Raw genomic sequence first — 18,712 nt, forward strand, 5'->3', positions numbered from 1 at the left:
AGTTCAGCACAGGGACATCGTCTTAGCTCATCTGTTTCTCTGGGGTTGAGGCTCAACGCCAAGAAAAGCGTCCTCTCTCCCACTCAGAACACTGTCTATCGGGGCATCGTATGGAGTTCAATCTCAATGCGGGCACAACTGTCTCCCGCTAGGATTGAGTCCATTCAGATCGCCCTGAGCAAAGTCAGGCTAGGTCAAGGTTGCACTGTTATCAGTACCAACAATTTCCAGGTCTCAGGGCGAACGCATCCACGGTGATCCCTCTGGACCTTCTGCTCATGAGACCGTTTTTGTTGTGGCCAAAAGCCAGGGGATTTCTTCCAAGGGCCAAAACCCCTGGGCTAAATAGGGTCTAGCGCCTCAGGCTTCGTTCCCTTCCTATGTGGTTCAGACCCGGTTTTCTGCCTTGGGTCCCACTCTAGGTGCGTCTTGTTGTCGCAGACTGCTAACGACAGATGCCTCCCTGATGGGCGGGTAGCGGCCTTAAGTGGTCAGTCCAGCTTAAGGGGATAGGAGGGTCATCAGCTCGGTTGTCACAGTCTCTGTCTCGGGTTGATGGCTGTATTTCTGGCCCTGAAATACCTCCTCCTGAGGCTGCCATGTCTTGGTGCTGGTGGACAATACAGCGGTAGCCTCTTACATAAATCTTCAAGGAGACCCACGTTCTTGTCAGCTGTATTTCTGACACGTCGGATTCTCCTTAGGGCCCAGGGTAAGCTCCTGTCACTCAGGTCAGTTATATCCCTGGATGCCCGTGATCATGGGAGCAGATTTACGGTCCAGACAGGAAATACCAACGGGGGAGTTAGAACTCCACCCTAAGGTAGTAGTTGCTCAGAGTTTCGCCAGCAAGGGTTTTTGCCTCTTACTGATAGCACCGCGCTGGCCAAACAGGGCTTGGTTCTCGGAGCTAATCTCTTCCCTCGACGGCTCGCCTTGGGCGATTCCGAACAGGAAGGATCTTCTATCTCAGGCACAGGGCAATATTTCATCCCTGCCCCAAATTGTGGAGTCTCATGTTTGGCCCCTAAGGGTACCAACTGAGGGACACAGGACTCTCTCCTGAGGTTATCGAGACCTTTTTAAATGCCAGGCTTTTTCCACTTGGAACAAGTTTGGGTGAGATCTTAGGGCAGAAGAGGACCTCTTCGCCTCTATGAATAGCGCAATGTCTCCTCTACTTCTCCCTGAAATCACCCAGCCCCCTTGGGTCTGGACGTTAAGACACATACATGACCCAGAATGCGTCTGTATGTGTTTCTCTCCAGTTTCTCTGCTCCGGGAGTCTTGGCAATGTTCACCAGCAAGGGTCTTGCCTCCTAATAATGGCTAGCGCTGGCCGAACAGGATATGTTTCTCGGAGTTAATTCCTCTCCTCGACGGCTCGCCTTGGGCGATTCCGAACAGGGAGGACCTTCTCATCCTTGAGGTCATCGAGAGCATTTCAAGTGCTAGGGCTCCCTCCACTTGGAACTGATCTGGGTAGATTTTACAGGGCAGAAGAGGACCTCTTCAGCCTCTGTTGATAGCGCAATGTCTCCTCTACTTCTCCCGAGTCGCCCAGTCCCCCTCGGGAGGGGCTGAACGTAGAAACGCAAATGCGCCTGCATGCGTTTCCTTCTGCTAAAGTTCTTATTACAGAACCAGCTAACTGCCAGTTTGCTTCAGTTCTGGATTTTCTGTAGAAAGAACTGTCAGCAGGCACTTGCCTCGCCACTGCCAGGCTGTATTTGGCCACTGCGGTTTGCCACGGCTTGGTGGGCGGGGTGCCCTCAAAGAGGCATCCTCATTATTGCCCGGGCCTACGAGGCGCGCGGTCAAGCTTCGCCAGTAGGTTTCAGGGGCACTCCTCCTCTAAAACCTTGGCTAGAGGTCTCCCTCTGCAGCAAGTTTGTGATGCGGCAGGTTGTCCTCTCCGCACACATTCATTAGATTTTTATAGTTTGGATGTTTTGCCACTCCGGGCTCTTATGCCCTTGAGTCGACATCTCAAGCTCATGTCTGGACAAGTTTGTGATGCGGCAGGCTGGTCCTCTATGCTCACATTCATCAGTCTTTATGACAAGTTTGTGTTGCGATAGGGTTCTCTTCACACACATTCATCGAACTTTGTGGGCTAGATGCTTTGCTACTCCGGGCTCTTATGCCCTTGAGTCGACATCTCAGCCCATGCCTAAACAAGTTTGTGATGCGGCAGGTTGTCCCCTCCGCACACATTCGTTGGACTTTTTTAGTTTGGATGTTTTGCCACTCCGGGCTCTTATGCCCTTGAGTCGACATCTCAGCTCATACCTGAACAAGATTGTGATGCGGCAGGCTGATTCTCTCCGCTCACATTCATCAGTTTTCATGACAAGTTTGTGTTGCGATAGGGTTCTCTTCGCAAACATTCATCGAACTTTATGGGTTAGATGCTTTGCTACTCCAGGCTCTTATGCCCTTGAGTCGACATCTCAGCTCATGCCTGAGCAAGTTTGTGATGCGGCAGGCTGGTCCTCTCCGCTCACATTCATCAGTTTTATGACAAGTTTGTGTTGCGATAGGGTTCTCTTCGCACACATTCATCGAACTTTATGGGTTAGATGCTTTGCTACTCCAGGCTCTTATGCCCTTGAGTCGACATCTCAGCTCATGCCTGAGCAAGTTTGTGATGCGGCAGGCTGGTCCTCTCCGCTCACATTCATCAGTTTTATGGCAAGTTTGTGTTGCGATAGGGTTCTCTTAGCACACATTCATCGAACTTTATGGGCTAGATGCTTTGCTACTCCGGACTCTTATGTCCTTGAGTCGACATCTCAGCCCATGCCTAAACAAGTTTGTGATGCGGCAGGTTGTCCTCGCCGCACACATTCATTGGACTTTTTTAGTTTGGATGTTCTGCACTCCGGGCTCTCATGCCCTTGAGTCGACATCTCAGCTCATGCCTGAACAAGTTTGTGATGTGGCAGGCTGGTCCTCTCCACACACATTCATAAAAATTGAATGGTTTAGATGTTTATGCTACTCCGGGCTCTTATGTCCTTGAGTCGACATCTCAAGCTCATGTCTGAGACCTCTCGCGTTTTTGTGAGTACACTGCACAACCGTAGGGGTCCGGACAGCCCCAAGTGCGGCGGCGTGGGTATTGCGTTCCCCGTAGCGCTTAGCAGCACAACATCAAAGTGAAGCCTTTTGTAAAGGGAACGTCTCGGGTTACATGTGTAACCCTTGTTCCCTGAAAAAGGCGGAACGAGATGTTGCGCTGCTTTGCCGCACTGGGACGTCCCAGGACTGCTCTTCAAAAAGAAGTATCTGATGACACCTGGTGACGTATCCATTTATAGCCTGGCCTCAGGTGCATCTAATGATTACATCAACCGAGGCTATAAATTCCGGTCATTGTTCATTGACGTGTTCCACACATTATTTCAGCTCGGCTCACAGCAAAAGCTGTTCCCCGTAGCGCTTAGCAGCGCAACATCTCGTTCCGCCTTTTTCAGGGAACAAGGGTTACACATGTAACCCGAGACGTTTTCACTGTTAATCACTGTCTACAAAAAAACATCATTACTTGATTAATGTGGCAAGTTGTAATGTTGGTACATAACTCTGGCAAATAATTGTTATTCCGAATGTATTTACGAATGTAACTTATCACTGATGACTTATTATTGCTGTTGCAGATATTTTATAAAAACAATGGGCTGATAATGTGTTTAAAGCTGAAGTCGGTTTCTTTTTTCCACCACTAACATCACATATTGCAAATTATTACTGGATTACTGGAACAGATTCCAGAAAACCTTACCTGTCTACCATTGGTTGTACAAATAGATAGACCTACTCCAAACTCACACCATTCATCGAGCCTATGTTCAATGTTGCCAATAAACAATATTGATGATGGGCCTCTCAACTACCAAAAAAAAAAACACATTTCATTTGAGGTTTAAAACTCTATCCTCTTGCGTCTCGGATGACAGCAATGCACCACCCCTCAACAGTCAATCCCCAGCCAAGCAAAAGTTTACATTTATGCGTGGAATTAAAAGGAAATAACCATCCGATCTGAAAAATTTGAAAGAAATTACATACCCAGGAATGAGAACTTCACGACTCTTCCTCAGTGTGTCTGTCTGATTGGAACATGCATGGTGACAAGATGACATGCACACACATCTGAAGCTGAATTAACACAGGTAATCCACTGAAACAACCGATAATTCTGCTCAAGATGTTGCATTTGTGCTTGGATTAAATCTTAGCTGCATCTGGGAGAAACAGCATGCCGGTTTTGTTTGCGGTTTCTTTGTCTTTCAATTCTGACTTTTTTGCAGTTTATTATCGTTCAGTAACACACTGATATAGTGATTGATATATGTCGTCATGAAATTATACATGCTCTCCTCAAAATCCCAACACTGTAATGAAAGAATGAATGGACATACACCGCAACAACATCTGTGTTTTTCTTGACAACGGATGTAATGCCCATATTTCTAACTAAGCATAACGGGATGTAGGAAAAAGTTTAGTACAGCGAGTTTCTCTAACTGTCCCCTGGTGAAAACAGGTGGTACTCCATGCTTGAATTGCGCAGTTGGTAGGAATATGCCTTATTATAGTCTGGGGACATGATTAATTGCGTACATTTTTTTATTAATTTCAATTTTTTTTTAATGCATTATTTTTTTATATAATTAATTGCACAGAATTAATGCATTAAATTGAAAGCCCTAAATTACAAGTGCCATATGGATTGTGTGAATCTCAGTCAAACCAAACCTTTACTCTCAACAGGCAGTGAAAGGATCTCAGTGCAAAACATCTTTGTCTCTATACTACTCAATCATTGGTGAGTGAAATCTGAAAAAAATACCAGCCAGTTACATATGTCATGTTCACACATACAGACTTTTCCAGAAAATGACCTAGAATTTCCAGTTTAGAGGTCATGTGTGAAAACTACCCTTTTGACTGGTGAATTTTGCTCTGGCAATTTTCCTTAATGCAAAATTGTATCATTACCTATTATTCCTTATTAATGGTATGTTTGAACAGCATTTGGTACATTTACCAGTAAAGGCAACCCAACAATTTTCCTTATAGTGTGACATTTGGTCGCATACGCAAGTGCTTTACTCATATTATTAGAATAAATGATTGATCTTGGGTTTTAAGAATCAATATCGAGATTGTTTAAAAGATCGCTATGCATTGGAAAATCTTTATTTTTGGCCAGTCCTAAACAGAGGAACACTTTTTTTAGATTCAATCAAACTACAAATGGCTTTCTTATAGTTTTCTCTGAATTTTAAGCATGAATATGTGACTTTTAACATAAAAATAATTACAATCAGCAGCTTTAAAATGCATTATGGATCAGCTCAAAAACATACAACACACAGCATCAAACTCCCAAAATGTACAGTTACTGTACAGTTACATTCACATAAATGTATTAAGATATTTCTGTTTTTGTTTGTTTGTACATATGTGTGCTTATGATATGTTTGTATATGTGTATGTTAATGCAGAGTATGTTCAAGTTCTGACTGATAGTTCCTATGTACTGTAGATCATAATCAAATAAAAAGTCATGTATTCAAGCAAGGTGTTTGCATCAGAGGAACCACGCTTCATCAGTAAAATAATTCTACTGTCTATGATACCTCCCTCTCTCTTTTTCTGTCTTGCTCGTTCTGCTGCTCTCTTTTGACCCTCCCACTCTCAAAGGGCAGACTGCCTCCTCACTCTTCCCCTTTCCGCAATCAACCATCTCTATTTCTCAGTCTCTCTCTCTGTCTTTCTCTCTCTTTCTCTCATACCAACTAAAAGTTTTTTGGGTAGGAAAGGAGAAGACATCTGGATGATTTTCACTACTCTATCAGGTTGTACATTTCTATGACTATTCTCTCCTACGAGTGTAAGGATGTGTAAGGTTGTGCTTATTTGGGGAATTGTTTGTCATTAGTAGAGTGCAGTGCTGTATCCTGAGACTCTTTGATTTGTGGTAACAGTGAGGGTGTTAGAGTGAAGCATGTGAGGTGTATTAGATTTGCCTGGTAATTCTCATCTTGGACTGGCAAAACAACTGCAGCTTAGGTTACAGTGTCTGATGTGTTGTCTGATACTGTTACCAACTGTTGCTGTAGAATAACAGGATTGTGTTACATTACATTACATTTACATTTACGCATTTGGCAGACGCTTTTATCCAAAGTGACTTACAGTGCACTTATTAAAGGGACAATCCCCCCACAGCAACCTGGAGTTAAGTGCCTTGCTCAAGGACAAAATGGTGGTGGCTGTGGGGATCGAACCAGGGACCTTCTGATTAACAGTTATGTGCTGATTAACAGTTATGCGCTTTAGCCCACTACACCACCACTCATTACATAACTCATTACTGAGTTATTGCTTTGTAATATGTAGTTTAATGCATCCAGTGCTGGCATATATGTTGGTGACAGAGGAGTAATGTACAAGCTGCTGTTGTTAACAGAACTCTTTCCATGGAGCTCTAAAAATGGAGCACTCTCCGTACACGTACGCTTTTTGTGTGAACAGTTTTGTGTAGATGTTAATAAGACCACAGCATGAAAATAAGGGTAAAGCAAGCAAATGATTAAGCTACTGCTACTGACTGTGTGTGAGTGTGCAATTGACACAGACCATAAGTTGTACCATGCTGACAAAGAGATAACTCCGATATTTACATATGCAGCTTAACGTTATAAGCTTTTCGTTGCAGTATTCAATATTTTTATAAAATGGATAGTTCCAGTTCTGTAGGCTGTTTGGTCAACTGACATGCTTTATTCATTATAAAACACAGCTATGACCTCTTCACCATGCTACTATTTGAATCACTGTGCAGCACCCATAGCTGACCGTTATTTTTGTTGTATAGTAACGTTTTCTTCATTGTTTACTGCCAGGAAATATATCTTCTAACAGAAGGATGGCACTTAAGGATTTTACTTTAAAAAAAAATACTTTTAAATAAACATTTGTACCTTTTGACATTTCTATTACTTCTCAACGTCTGACTTCAACTGTATGTGTTTGACTTTTTATAAAAGCTATAAGGCACTCGAGGGCGTGCCATATTGTGAGTATAGTCATTGCTGAAGGGGTCACATCATGCCTAACAATGCGGTTGATCTAGGGCTGGGTGATAAAAATATAGATATTTTTAGATTTTTTTTTAATTGATGATAAACTTGAGTAATTTTCAATATTTAGCCTATGTTCTACATCTAGACTATCGGATCCGGTACGTATATATACACAAGCAGTTTGACAAAGTTATACACATAACTAGATAACTGAATCTCAGTCAAGAAATCAGCTGATTAGGAAGTTTTAGCAGGCAGCCCCGCTGTCATGGAAACTAACAATGAGGTTCAGTAGCCACTAGCTAGCAGCTAGCTAAACAGCTAATTTAATATCATTGTGTAGCGAACAAAACAGCACTGACAAGGCAATACAGCTATCGACTGAACACAACAACAACTCCGATATCTACACCATTGCTGTTCATTTATGTACTATTTAATTTTATCATGATCCATAGTGCTGTCTCAGCCAAGAAAGTGTTTATTCTTATGATATTTATATTGCGGTTGCCAATCCAGTTTATGGTGCATTATAGCCACCGACTGAGCTGGAGTGTCACAAATTCTTTCAGTGAACTCAAACATCAGCTGAAGAGGATGAAATTGGCTAAATTACATTAAATAGAAATCATACACCTTATGTAGGATTAAATCCTAAACTGAGTATACTTTAAATGTAGCTTACCCTCTGGAATATACTTGTAAGCTAATATTACTGTGGGGAAGAATTCCTTATATTTTTATTAATAAATGTAACTGATTACTGATTATTGCTGTTGCAGCTGTTTTGTAAAAGCAATTCACAAATCAAGGCTGTGCCTTACAGAGTTTTTTTTGTGTGAATTTTAGGCACTCCTTAAGGGTACAGCTGTGAGCACACAAAGTTGGTCATTTACCGGTGGAAAGTTCTCCTAATGATTTATAGGAAATGAGAGCAGACTAAATAAATGCTCAAAATGAGTGACAGCATGGGAAGTAATAAGTGAGAAAATCAGAAGCTCAGACAGAGGAATAGGGTTCGAAATTAACTTTTTGCATGGTAGATGAACAAATGTACCAGCCAGTCCGATTTCTTACTGGTCATTTAAAAAACAAACAAACAAACAAAAAAAAAAACATTTTTATTGCATTTTTCAAGTAGATTTTACAGACAAGAGAGAGAAAAAAACAATAATAAAAAAATTAAAAAAACAGTACCATGAGCATGTTTAAAAGTGAAGTGCTTTTTGAAAGATTTTTATTGTTTTATTATTTGTGAAATATTTAATTGCCTGATAGATTGCCTTTTCAGTACTTGCCAATACTGATACCTGTTTTTTGTTTATTTTCTTTTTCTGAAATCCATATCAACAGTTTTTTTCAATTTTATCATCAAAATAGTTTTTAAATAAATGAGTTTTAAAATATAATCAAATGAAAATAAGAATGACATTTTCAACATAGTATTGTATTATTTTTTTATCAGATGAAGTGCTTTCATACAGAACCTCTCAGCACAATCCAAAATACAATATTGGAATTATTTTTTCAAATAAAAGTGCTGCATAACAGAGCATCACATTTGTGAGATATTGCTTGAATACTATACAATTACTTTTGATATATTATTATTATTAGCAGTAGTAGTATTACAGCGAATATTATTTAAATATACCGTAGTGATATTTTTCTGTTGTACTTTTTTCCATTTAAATTGAGGTTTTGTTTTGAAGCTCTTTCCATTTTTGTGTGTTTTAACTGAGGTTTCCTCTCCGGAAAAGCCAGTCGCTACGTTACTGAGTGATTATGTGATTAATAAGTGATTATTAAACTGCAAATGGCTGCTGTTTAAATAAATTAATATATAGTCTGTATGAAGTCAATTAGCGCTCTGCTCACGATCATCTGCCATAAACTGAGTGCACAAGTGTGAGACAAGGAGCTCGTAAGAGCAGCTGGCGTCAGCACAACACTGGCTCCACACATTTGCAGGTGATACATTTGAAGAGCACACAGTACATGCAAAGTATATATACATTTATCTCATTAAATGTCAGTCTTTGTAGTTTAATAATCAAACTTGGAGATAACGCAGTTTTAATTTGTGCGCTGAATGTTTACGGAATGACATTCATGCCAGATTGTATCGGAGCATTTTTACAATCACGAGTACAAGTATGAGCACAGGATCCCTACTGCTAATTGAGACTTTCGATTAGCAGTGGGACTAGCTAATGAGAGCTTTCCATGTAAAGGCCTGCGACCTTACTGACTGAAGACCTACAGAACCCCTTGATGACAAAATTGCAGACACAAACTGACAAAATAGCGCCCACCAGAGTGACACATGACACTGCGAAATTCACCAGCCCAAAAAAAAATTTGCCTGCATTTGGCACTTGGCGAGTGTTAATTTCATACCCTGGCTAGGAATCAGACATGATGCGACAGTAACACTTTGCGGTTGCATGCTGTGTATGTACAAATACAAAGGACACAAAAGTCTTAGTTACATGACTGATATACATTGTTAAAAAATTTTACTTTCATAATTTGCCCAATGTCTCTCTCCCTATCTTTTGTTCTCTTTGTGTGTGCGTGCGTGCGTGCGTGTTTGAGTGTTTATGAACACATTATAACTGTTCACATCTCTTGTAACATTAATTGGATTTTGACAAACCAAACCATAATCAAAACACATCCAGGATTTAAGAAATTACATAAGATGTTGATGATATCACATTTTGCATTTAGAATGATTAATTTTAAGCAGATATATTTATTCAAATCAAAATAAATCAAATCTGAGGAAACACAAGCGATTAATCAGACAGTAAGTAGCCACAATATTAGCATTGCCGCAATACAACATTTTCAGATCCTTTACTTCAGTAATATTGTCTACATTCTCCTTCTTTCCCTGAGGATAGTGTTAATTATTTTTGTACATTATTGATGTCTCTGCTCATAACATCCATATTGTGTCTCAGGCTTGATAAAGTGATTAAATTGCTGGTTAATTGCTGAGCGATTGCTTGTGTGCTACCGCATATGTTTACAGAATTTGAGCAATGACTGAAATTTCAATTAAGTCTACTAATGCAATAAAATACAATACTAATAAAAAAATGTTGGGCAGTAAAAAACTGACTGTGTCTCATTATGGTTTAATTCATGGTCTTTTCACCCTGGCAGTTTAGTCAGAACCTGGGAATTACTATAAGAGGTGATATGAGTTTGGTTGCAATAGAACTTTCGTACGACCTTTACTAAAGTGTGCACTTGTTCAGGAAGTAGCAAGCACACACGTTTTTGGCGATTTAAGCGTGAGGGCATCATAAGTTGCACGAAAACACACACAAGTGTACCATGAGTGGCAGGGGAACGTAAGCTTGCATCTGTCTTTTTTAAAAAAAGACCAGTTGCAGGCTGCAGATAGCTGCCTTCCCCTGGACATGCACATCTGCTGAATTACGACATGCGACGCATAGAGGTGCAATCGTCGTTCACTCTGGTGTGCGTAATGGCACAAAATAAATTAAAAAGCACTCAAATATAGCGACCCGAGTTGTGTTCTCCATTATGTTCACTGTGCATAAAGTTCTACCCGGGTTCAACAGAATCATTCATGAGTTTAAAACCAGACCAATGCTGTGGGGGGTGCCGAGAACTTCACACTTGGATTCAGTCCACAGCAAACATGCCCACTATGAAAACCACCTCAAAGTGACCTACTATACAATTACTAAAAAACATCCCCCTTGAGCAATCTGGGGTTAAATACCTTGCTCAAGGGAACAATGGTGATGGCTTAATTACCGCCACTTATGGGGTAACATTTTGCAACCTTTCTTTGGGCTGGTGACTGAAAGGATGGAAGATTAAACCTTTAACTATTCCTCCCATATACAGTTTCGGTCATCTGGACATTTTCTCAATTTTCCATTTCCATAAATCAGGCTGGAGGTGGAAGATTACAACATTTGTACTATGAAAATAAAACTCATTCATCGCCTTTTAAGATAAAGTGTCAGAAACAGAAAACGAAGTGCTGTATGACTAAGGTTATCTTTGCTCAGATTCAGTTGTAACCTACAAGCACCCCTGCAGTGTTCATAACTGCTGAGGTAAAAGAGAGGAGGTCTCGTCTGTCTCATCCACACAGAAACAGTGAATTGGGGTTTCAATGATCCTGTTGCACTAAAATTCACAAAGGGATTTCAGCAAAGGGACACAGAAGCCTTTAAGCAAGCCTTTAAGTATGTGGTATTATTTTGGTGCTCACTTCACAGATATGAAGAGACAAAGGCAAGGTCAGAGTTTCACATGAATTAATGGCCTGCAACTACAAGGCAGGTGACAGACAACGCATGCGAGACCAACTGCTGTGGATGTTTGAAACCACTGACAGCTAAGACCAACAGCTAAGGCCTAAACTAGGTGTTGATCTCATTAGTGCGGTTCTGCTTACTGAGGTCCCATCTGACTTTGCTTTCCCTCATAAAAGTCTGTGTGTTTGTTTGTTTGTCAGTGTGTAGCCATCAATCATCTTCAGTCTCTAACTTGAGTCCTTCAACATCTTCAACCAAGGCCTCTTCTTCTCTCATCTCCTTGATTATAGCACTCCTTGTTTCTCTTAAGCACAGATATCCCATCATCGGATGTGTGCTGAGACGGATGACCTTCACTTTACAAACAATGCAACATTAGCACAGCCATTAGCACAGTTGATGTGTTCCACTATGTGTACTTGAGACACAGAGGCATGTCATATCCCGAAACTGCCTCTGTGCCATTAACCCTCTGGGGTCGATGGACGCGCCGGCACGTCCTGCTGGATATTTTCATCATTACAGCAGAAACAACTTAAAATACTCCGTCATTTTGGGTATACAGATAAGTGTAAGACATCATTAGAGACTATAAAGGGTCTACTTTTATTTGTGTACACTCACAATAACAACAAAATCTTGTGCTTTTGTAAAATAAAGAAAATAAAAATGGTGAGCTTTCAGCAGTCTCTGTGTTCACGAGCATATTTCAGAAACACGTCAAAAATGAGTCATGCAACTACTTATCACACAAACATGAAATTTCTACTTTTAAATAAAACAATTCAAATTTAAAACAAATATTCTCCTGCAATGCAATCTGTTTGAAACAAAGCGATGTACAGTTTTTACTTGGATATCTAATTATCTGTAATGTGATCCCACCCACCAGCAGAGCGCGCCATTCATATGCTAATGTTCTGAGACGATCAATGCAAACGGTGCACGCCCCCGACAGTGAGGTTGTAAACACATTTTATTAATTTTTCTGCTCGTTTGCAACGATACACAAGCGAGGAAACTCCTGGATAGTAAGGAAGAGTTAACATTTTCTTCAAAAGAAGAGCGGGACTCCGATGAACGTTTGTATTTTGAAGAGAGACTTGATCCATCCGAGGATACAATTTCAGACGAGTAAGTCATTTAGTTTTCATTAGCTGACATGCTATTTTATATAAACATGTACATGTAGTGGGACTGTTTCCAGACGTGCCAGACATTTGAAATATGTCCTAATAAGCAAGTTTTAGTTACATTTAAATGCTGTTTTGGCTAAAGCATATATTTAAATTGTATGCTGTATAATATAAATATGATATATAATATGATATAAAAATAATATGAATGTTTAGATTATAGTTTATCGAGTGTTTATAATGCCTCATTATCATCAACAAAGCTTGTGCTTACAAATATGTGTTTGGGTTAAATTAGTAAAATGCACTTTAAATATGCCCATATTAGAAAATCAGCATATTGTAATGATTTCTGAAGGATCATGTGACACTGAAGACTGCAAGACTGCTGAAAATTCAGCTTTGATCACAAATTGCATTTTACAATATATTTAAATAGAAAACTGTTCTTATAAATTGTAAAAAAAAAAGTTCAGAATATCACTGTTTTTACTGTATTTTGGATCAAGTAAATGCAGTCTTGTTGAGCAGAAGAGACTTCTTTTAACGGCAGTGTAGGTCTAAAATTAAGTAAAGTCTTTATGTAAAGACAATATATATTCAGATTACTACTTTTAACTTAAAACTTGATTTTGATCATGTCTCCTCACATTCATTCTCTATCCCTCATTGATAGGCCCAGGAGAGGGGTCTTTGTCTCTCATGTGTGAATTAAAATGAATATTAATGATCATTCACGCCTCCTCGCATATGACCTTTCAACACTAAAATTGTCTTACAGAAGTTAAATTACTATATTGTTTTGTATGAATGAGTGCTCAGGATGGTTTTCACATAATTTTGTAGCAAAAATTCTAGGCTACAAGATCCAGCTCTCAAAAGTCTTGTGGACAAATGTTTAGTATGTGTTATATGACCTTATTTCAGTGACTTAGTTTTTTCAAAAACCATTCATAAACTTTATTTTCTCAAAAATACAAACCTGTACATACATGTTGGTCACATATTATTGTAGCCCAGTTTGTTCTGAATACAGTGTTATCAGACTTTAGCCATTAATATGTTTTTAAGCAACTGAAAAAGCACAAATGTCAAGGCATGTCAAAACTTCTCCAGGGCCCAAAATACCATCAGACCCCAGAGGGTTAAGTAAATATTTACTCAAGCAGAAACAATTCTGTCTCTCTCATTCTATTTTTTTTCCTTTCTCTCCCCCTCTCTCTTGCTGTTGGTGTTTTTCTCTCTCTGTCTGTGTCTGGACACATACTGCGTACGCTGCCTCTTAACATACTCTACTTTCTCTCCTAACAAGAGTTTGTCTAAATCATTTATGTCCTGGAATTCAGGTGGCGTATGAGCTATTTGTGTAAAGTAAATGTTTCAAATTGTCTCATATTTACTGCAGTGAGTGAGGAGGTGCAGCTCGTCCTCCACGACTCCTTCAGTGCAGTGTGAACACAAATCTGTCTTCTCTGGGCCTCCAGTTCTGCCTGTGTCAGCCCGTCTCTATGGACAGACTGTGCTCACTCAGAGAATACATTGACAATTTATTTGTTTTGTCGATAGTAGTGCTGCACTATTAATCATATCAGAATTGCAATCGCGATGTCAGCCTGTGCGATTATATCGCAAAATGGCAAAATGCTGCGATTTTATTAAATAAATAAGTGCATGTGTGGACGTGACAGCCCATTTTCTACACAGCTAATTAAAAGAGGACCAGTCCTCTTTTCTGCATCTTCCCCTTGGCCCTCAATATCGATTGAAGGGGGGTAGGGGTAAGAACGTACTCTAAGTAACCGGCCGGTGAGCCTCACGTCTTACCGATTCCAAGCCAGTCCGTTTTGTTGCCAGCGGCGCAGGCAATAACGTCACAGCCGCACGTAGACATGTCATTGGCGTGGAAGATCTTCACTGTGTGAGTGAAGAATACATAAAGTTCGAAATGTGTAATAATTAAACTGCGGGGGAACCACCACAATGACTTTAGGAACAACAAACCTAATTAGACATTTAAAACACCATCACCCAGCTGAAAATGCCCATTTTAAAAAAGAAGCTAAAAAGTGAAAGTGGCTAAAGCTAGCCAGAGCTCAGAGCCAGCCACAAGTCAGCAACCTCTCCTATCATCCCTTGGTATGAGCAACGAAAAGACCAAAGCAATTATGAGGAAAATTATGGAATTCATGGCCCTGGATGACCAGCTGTTCTCCATAGTTGTGGACAGAGGGATCAGAAATCGAATAAATATCCTCGATGCAGAGTTGGAGGTACTTTCCGACATCGCGTTGCCCGAGTTGTTTAATCTCGTGTCATGTAACACACGCAGCCGGTTATCTGTCAACATTTGGGTACACAAATCCGGGAGAGGGGAAGGAGGGTGCTGGATGGCAGAGGCAGGCTAAATACTATAGAAATTGTGCCGTTGTGATTTAACTACCTGCGCAGATATCAACAGCGCAAATTGGTTGTAGGTTGCCAGATTGTGGTCATAAATGTGATACAAGATTTGTAATGTGTAAGATGTGTCGATTGTGTGAGTAGGATGCGTTTCATTCAAGATCTGGCAACTGGACCACCTTGGAATAATATATTGATGTGATTATTCATATAACGTGGTTTGGGCCATTCAAATTACGGGAGTTTTTTTGGGAGAAATAACAAAATGGGAGACTCCCGGGAAAAACAGGAGTGTTGACAGGTATGCAAGCCGTTCCCGAAGCAGTGCTCATTTTTACAACTGATATATGGACATCTAACGTAAGTTGAACGTATTGGACACTTCAGTTTTTCAGATCTTTGGAATTGTTTTGTTAGACGAGTAATAAAGAGAAAAAGGTCCATTTATAAAAATAGTGGAAAATGACATCTGTTATATAAAGCAACTCATTTGCAGTTAATTGTTATTTCTACCTCTTTCCAGTCACAGAGCACTTTATTTTGAGAGTTGTTTAAGTGAGAGAAGATCCTGTAACTTTGCAGTTTGGGGGAAATTGTAATGTTTAATAATTCATTTTATTATGAAAATAAAATTTAGCATTGAAGAAAGGTAGATTTTGTTTGTATATGTGGTCAATAATAGTTCTTAGAAAGAAAATCAGAATCAGAAAAAAATCGGTATCGGCAGGTCACACTTGCAAAAAATCGGAAATCGAAATCGGCCAGGAAAATTGCAATCGGTGCATCTCTAATATTTGGTTTTGGATAGTCAAGATTGACAAATGCTTATCAATAATACTCTTATGGCTAAAATGTTTACAGTGTTCAGTGACTAAAATATCAATATGACTAAATGTTACTAAAATATGACTAAAATGTCAAGTTTTCATTGACTAAAACTACATAAAAAAAATGCCCAGACTTTGTCAAACAAAACAATTAAAAACAATAAATAGAAATAGGATAAGGTTGACTAAAGATGATAAAAACTAAAACATGATGATCCAACTGATTCTAGCTCAAAGGGGGGGTGTCTCTGAAGGCCCGAGAGGACCACCGCGAGACCCCAGGAGGCAAACAGGAATCGTTCCCAAATCAGCTGGACCAACTGGGGGTGAAGCCTCCACTCTCCACCAGGCAAGCGTTGTTGTGACAGCACGTCCGTTACCACATTGAGGTTGCCGAACCCAATTATGAGGCGTCGGTCGTGACCAGGACGCGTTGGGACACCTGCTGCAAGGAGACTCCTGTCCGCAGAAAGCTGAGGTCTGTCCAGGGTTTTGACGTTTGGCGGCAGGCGGGGGTGATGATCACATGGTGCGTGCCGCGGCGCCATGCTCGTCTCGTGACTCGAGTCTGGGGCCAGTGCTGAAGCAGTCTCTTTTGCATCAACCCCAGCGACGTGGCCGCTGCGGAGGATGTCACATGCCCCAGGAGCTTCTGGAAATGTTTTAAAGGGACCGCCGTGCCCGGCCTGGCCCAGGGGGCTGCGCAAGCACGCATTACCCCCATTGAGCCTTCTTGCACAGGTGATATGCAAGGTCAGGGAGGACGAGGAAAAAGTCATCATACTGGCCCTCTCGGACTTGGTTCTCGGATCTCGTGCTCCTCGCGATTTCTTCGCCCCTCCCTGGCGAATTCCCCTGTGGAAGGACCTTCCCTCTCAGGGATGGGGCACCCTCTGGCATTCGCGCTCAGACCTCTGGAACCTCCACCTCTGGCCCCTGAACGGGATGTGGAAGATCTAGCTGGCCTACCACCTGCTGTCGTAGACACGATCAACCAAGCCAGAGCTCCCTCTACTGGCAACTTTACGCACTGAAGTGACGCTTGTTCGCAAATTGGTGTTCTTCCTGGTCTGAAGACCCACAGAGGTGCGCAGTCAGGTCAGTGCTCTCATTTCTGCAGGAGAGGTTGGGAGGGGAGGCTGTCCCCCTCCACCTTGAAGGTGTATGTTGCCGCTATTGCGGCCCACCACGATGCAGTAGACTGCAAGTCTTTGGGTAAGCACGACTTGGTTATCAGGTTCCTTAGAGGCGCCCGGAGGTTGAACCCTTCCCAATCAAGCCTGTTCCCCTTCTGGGATCTCTCAGTGGTCCTCTTCGGTCTTCAGAGACCCACCTTCGAGCCGCTAGAATCAGTTGAACTCAAGGCCCTGTCCTTGAAGACGGCCCTTCTGATCGCGCTCACCTCCATCAAGATGGTCGGGGACCTGCAAGCGTTCTCTGTCAGCGACACCTGCCTGGAGTTCTGTCCGGCAGAAACTCAGGTCACCCTAAGACTGTGACAGGGCTATGTGCCCAAGGTTCCTACGACTCCCTTCAGAGAACAGGTAGTGATCCTGCAAGTGCTGCCCAGGGAGGAGGCAGACCCAGCCCCTTTGTTGCTGTGTCCGGTTCGTGCTTTGCATATCTTTTTGGACCGCACGCAGAGTTTTAGACATTCTTAGCAGCTCTTTGTTTGCTTTGGTGGACAGTGGAAAGGGAACGCTGTCTCCAAACAGAGGCTTTCCCACTGGGTGGTTGATGCCATAGCATTGGCCTATCACACCCAGGCCATGCCCGCCCCTTTGCGGGTTCAAGCACACTCAACGAGATGTGTGGCATCCTCGTGGGAACTGGCCAAAGGCACCTCCTTAGCAGACATATGCAGAGCTGCGGGTTGGGCAACCCCCAATACCTTTACAAGATTTTACAATCTCAGGGTTGAGTTGGTTTCATCCCGTGTTTTCTCAGGTCCGAGCCGGTAGAACTCGGTAATGCGGTAACAACTGACCGGGTGTACCGCTTGCACCTAGCACCCTTTCCCTCCACTGAGGTAATATTGGGCACTCTTATCCCAGGAGATCCCACTAACTCGGCTACCTGGGTGGCTCCTCCCTAGCCCTCTGGTCCGTGAATTCATTGGAGGAATTCCCCGACCAGACACACTACGAGTTCTCAAATTACTCTGTACTGGAATAGGTGCTCCACAGGTCGGGCCCCCGTGTGGACTTGTCCCCCTGTGTGTATTTTCTGCGGTACGGTCCCCTTGCAAGCGGACCCGCGTCTCCCGCAGTCCTCACTGACCCCCCGGTCGCCTCACGTGTTTGTAGCAACTCCTCCCTCCCAATGAGGTAGGATCTACCACCACGCCATTCTCCACATGCGACCTAAAATCCCATGTGCTAATGCTAATTCTGTCTGCCAATTTCTCATTGGCTTTTTCTCAAGTTCAGAGATGCGCGAGGCTCTCAAGGGAGACCCCCCTAGTGTCGCGTCTCATTCCCTCCATCAGGGAACAGAGGTTACAACAGTAACCTAGACATTTTTATTTATTAGAATTGCTGTGCCCCTTGACTTGGCACTAAAATTAGAATGATTAATTTGACCTACCCAACCCAGTTTCAGTCTGAAATGATCAGATTGCCATAAATGGGTTTCCTGAAGAACTTTGAAGATCCCATCTTTGAGTTGACACAGATGTGAAAGTACCTTCCTGCATTTGACAGGGTGGTTTAATGATTATACATTCCAACTAGAAAATGTTATTGTCTTGATTCGTTATAACTTATTTGGAACCTCCAAAATAATAGAAATAATAACAACTCCTCATAAAACTCACAGATCCAACAAAAACAGTCAAGTGGAATACAGCAAACTCCTGATAAACTAGATTTCCCAACCTCATCACCTGTTGAACTATGGTGATCAAGAACCCCATCATGAACACATCCACACATCAAAGT

General features: G+C 41.8%; 1 protein-coding gene across 1 annotated transcript in view; it reads left to right on the forward strand.

Moving 5' to 3' along the window:
• The first annotated feature begins 5,747 nt into the window (after positions 1 to 5,747).
• The window catches only part of LOC127652549 (diacylglycerol kinase zeta-like), a 103,251-nt gene continuing 90,286 nt past the window's right edge, over positions 5,748 to 18,712 (forward strand). Inside the window, exon 1 of the mRNA XM_052138739.1 lies at positions 5,748 to 5,870. The gene's annotated coding sequence lies outside the window, so the exon portion shown is untranslated. The remainder of the gene's footprint in view (positions 5,871 to 18,712) is intronic.

Source organism: Xyrauchen texanus, chromosome 2, assembly GCF_025860055.1.
Source record: "Xyrauchen texanus isolate HMW12.3.18 chromosome 2, RBS_HiC_50CHRs, whole genome shotgun sequence".
In the NCBI taxonomy this organism is placed as follows: Eukaryota; Metazoa; Chordata; class Actinopteri; order Cypriniformes; family Catostomidae; genus Xyrauchen; species Xyrauchen texanus.